The sequence below is a fragment of the Meleagris gallopavo genome, chromosome Z, assembly GCF_000146605.3.
Source record: "Meleagris gallopavo isolate NT-WF06-2002-E0010 breed Aviagen turkey brand Nicholas breeding stock chromosome Z, Turkey_5.1, whole genome shotgun sequence".
Lineage (NCBI taxonomy): Eukaryota > Metazoa > Chordata > Aves > Galliformes > Phasianidae > Meleagris > Meleagris gallopavo.
The window spans coordinates 27629260-27632832 of NC_015041.2; positions in this window are offsets into that span (position 1 = coordinate 27629260).

The window sequence follows — 3573 nt, forward strand, 5'->3', positions numbered from 1 at the left end:
CCACCACAGAAAAGAATTCAGCATTTTCTCCTCCACTCCCTCTTATGAGAAGGTCAAAGGCTGTTGTAATGTTTCCCTTCATCACTTCTTCTCAAGGCTAAACAAACCCAGGGGCTTCAATCACTCCTCATACATCTTCTTTAGACTCGACACCATTTTTGTTGCTCTCCTTTGGATTCTCTCTAATAGTGTACTTCCTTCTAATGTTGTGATGCACTACTTTGTGGTGAGGTCTCATAAGCACAGAGCAGGACAGTTCCTTCCCTTGACTGGCTGGCAGTGCTGTGCCTGATGCATCCCAGGACATAGGACCCTTTTGGCTGCCACAGCACACTGTTGATTCATATGTAATTTGCCATCAGCCAGAAGCCATCACTTCCTTTCTGCAGAGCTGCTCTTCAGCCAATAGTCCCCCAGACTGTACATACATCCAGGGTAACCCATCACAACTGCAGAATCTGACACTTCATGTGCACTATGATTGCCCAGGTCTCTAGTCTGCAAGATCTCTCTGTGATACTTCTCCTCCCTCAAGAGAATCAACAGTTCCTCCCAATTTCATCTAAAAACTTATTTAATGTACCTTCAAGTATCCAAATAATTTATGAAAACCCTAAATGGAGTCCTGTGGAATGCCATTAGGCCAGAGCTTGATGTAAACATTTTCTGTAACTCATCAAGCCCAACTCACAGCCAATTGTTCACCTATCCCATTACGATTTGCCTAGTGTCCCGTGGACATTTTGTCCAGTTGGATTGTGTGAGAAACAATTGTGAAATCTTTGCTAAAGTCCGAAACAATTAAACCAATTGGCTTACCATAGTCAACTAGGTGAGTAACATTGTAATTAAAGGGGATTGAGTCTGTTAAACAGGTATTTACCCTTCTGAATGTAGGCTAGCTGTGACCAATGATTGCTTTGTCTTTCAGGGTTTTTTTTGTCTGTTTGTTTTGTTTTTGAGGAATACAGAACTCCCTTAGAATAAATGTCTTAGCCAAGACCTCTTAATATTTCAGCAGACGCCTCTGGGAATAACACAAACAACTTCTAATACCAGAGGCACTGCCTTCCAACATTTAATTTTACTCCCCTGACCTTTGCTAACCACACTGTTTGCAATTTTCCCTGTTTCTGCCTTGACTCTATTTACTGTTCGAGTATCTTTGGGGATAAAAATTAAATACTCTCCACCCCAACAGGAGCTGGTAATGCTGGGCCATTAGGTCAGGCAAATATTAATCATATTTTTTGAAAAAGACTTGAATCTTGTAATAACTGAAGATCTCTTAGTAACAGTCTGTGATCTTTATATTCCTTAATGCAATACATATTCTAGTATATATATTAGTTGTTTTAGATTTCTTATCAAGAGCAGGGCTGACCAGGGAAGGGTCTGTCTCCTCTGACACTACTAGTTTTTCCCTGCCATCCAAACTATTATTTTGTGTTGTTCTGATGGTATCATCCTTTCTGAATTCCTTCTTCATTTTCACTGTATTTAATTTTAAACTTGTCTTTATCTTTTAAAACTCCAGTATTGCTGACAGCCTTGGAACTTCATCATGACATTTCTCTTTTTGTCTTTTATTAGCTCTTATAGGTAGTAATCCTTCTCAGTCAATTCTTCCTCTTTTTAGTCTACACACTTCTCAAGGATTCAAGAAGGAAGGGGAATAACTTTCAAATTTGGGGATCATTCACCTATTTCATTGAGTCCTGTCATGAAAACATGCAATTCCTTTTACACAGACCAACTATAAGATGCTATTAGATTCAACACATTAATCTACTTACTCTAAATGATGAGAACACTTGTATGGAAAAGTATGTCTTACTCTAAAAGAACATTTTGTGTCTGAATTAAGCATACTATCTAGCAATAAGTCATAGTTAAATCAGTGACATGTTGTACCGGTAAATGACCCATGAAGCAGTTAACTCTTACCTTGTTTTTGACACCATCTTTACAGAGTAATGTAGCATATTGTAAGTATTATTGTACCCAATTTCTCTACTTAAATTGCACTGCCATTGCTATTAAAAAGCCATAGGCATTATGTTAATTGTGTCTTATGCTAATTGTGTATGAAGAGTCGCACCCTTTTAGGTGGGTCAGCAACTTGTTCTGAGAACTTGTTAGGTGAATAGAAGCTTGATATGGTTTAAGTGTAACATAGTAGCAAAGACCTTGAAAACACAGGTGAATTTTCACTCTGTGTTCTAATATAACTGGAAGCATGCTGATAAAACATAGAGACATTTTCAGAAAACTACATCAGCACAATTTGATGATTTTCAGAGAATCAAGGACAAAATAAATAATGCCTTCCATCTCACTAATGAATATTATTTTCTATCTAGAAACTAGAGCCCAAATTCAGTTCTTGATTAATACAAGTTTTCTTTACAGAGTAGAGTGCTGAGTTTCACAAGTCTGCTTCTCCTTCCTTTCCTGTATAGCTGCTGAAATATTAAATTCATATTTGCAACAACTGTTGTTATTACAAATAATAACAAAGTAGGATAACAAACACAAATTGTGAAAGAAACTGCATACAGGAAAGTAATATGGTTTGTCTCATGCTCTGTGGAATAGCTGACCAACAGAAGTTGTTAAAAATTCATTAATAAGGATTTCAGAATTTTAAAGAGTGTAGGTAAAATTACAAAATAAGCACAGTGGGGAATATTTCTCCCCTAACTGGAAGATGGAATAGGTATTCAAAATTATGTCTTAAATTAAAACTATTTCATTTCATTTATTTAGGTTATTTTAAAGGTTGCTGTCAGGTATCCTTGGAGCCTTTTCTTCTCCAGGCTGAACAGCCCCAGCTCTCTCAGCCTCCCCTCATAAAAAAAGATGTTCCATCATAGAATCATAGAATGTCCTAGGTTGAAAAGGATCATATGGATCATCTAGTTTCAACCCCCTTGCTGTATGCGGGGTTGCCAAATGCTAGAGTAGGCTGCCCAGAGCCACATCCAGCCTAGCCTTGAATGTCTTCAGGGGTGAGGCATCCAAAACCTCCTTGAGCAACCTGTTGCACTGCATCACCAACCTCTGAGTGAAAAACGTCCTCTTAATACCTAACCTAAACCTTCTTTGTCTCACTTTAAAACCATTCCCCCTTGTCCTATCACTATCCACCCTCACAAATAGTCATTCTCCAGCCTGATTATATGTTCCCTTCAAATACCGGAAGGCCACTATGAGGTCTTCCCGGAGCCTTCTCTGAGCTAAACAATCCCAGTTAACTCAACCTTTCTTCATAGGAGAGGTGCTCCAGTCCTCTGATCCTCTGATCATCTTAGTGGCCCTGCTTTGGACCAGTTCCAAGAATTCTGCGTCTTTCTTGTGCTGGGAGACTCAGGCCTGGATGCAGTACTCCAGATGGGGCATCACAAGAGCCAAGTAGAAGGGGACAATCACCTCCCTCTCCCTGCTGGCCTCTCTTCTTTTAGTGCAGCCCAGGATATAGTTGCCTTCTGAGCTGCAAGCACACAATACTGGCTCATGTCCAGCTTCTCATCCACCAGGACCCCCAAGTCCTTCTTTGCAGGGCTGTTCTCA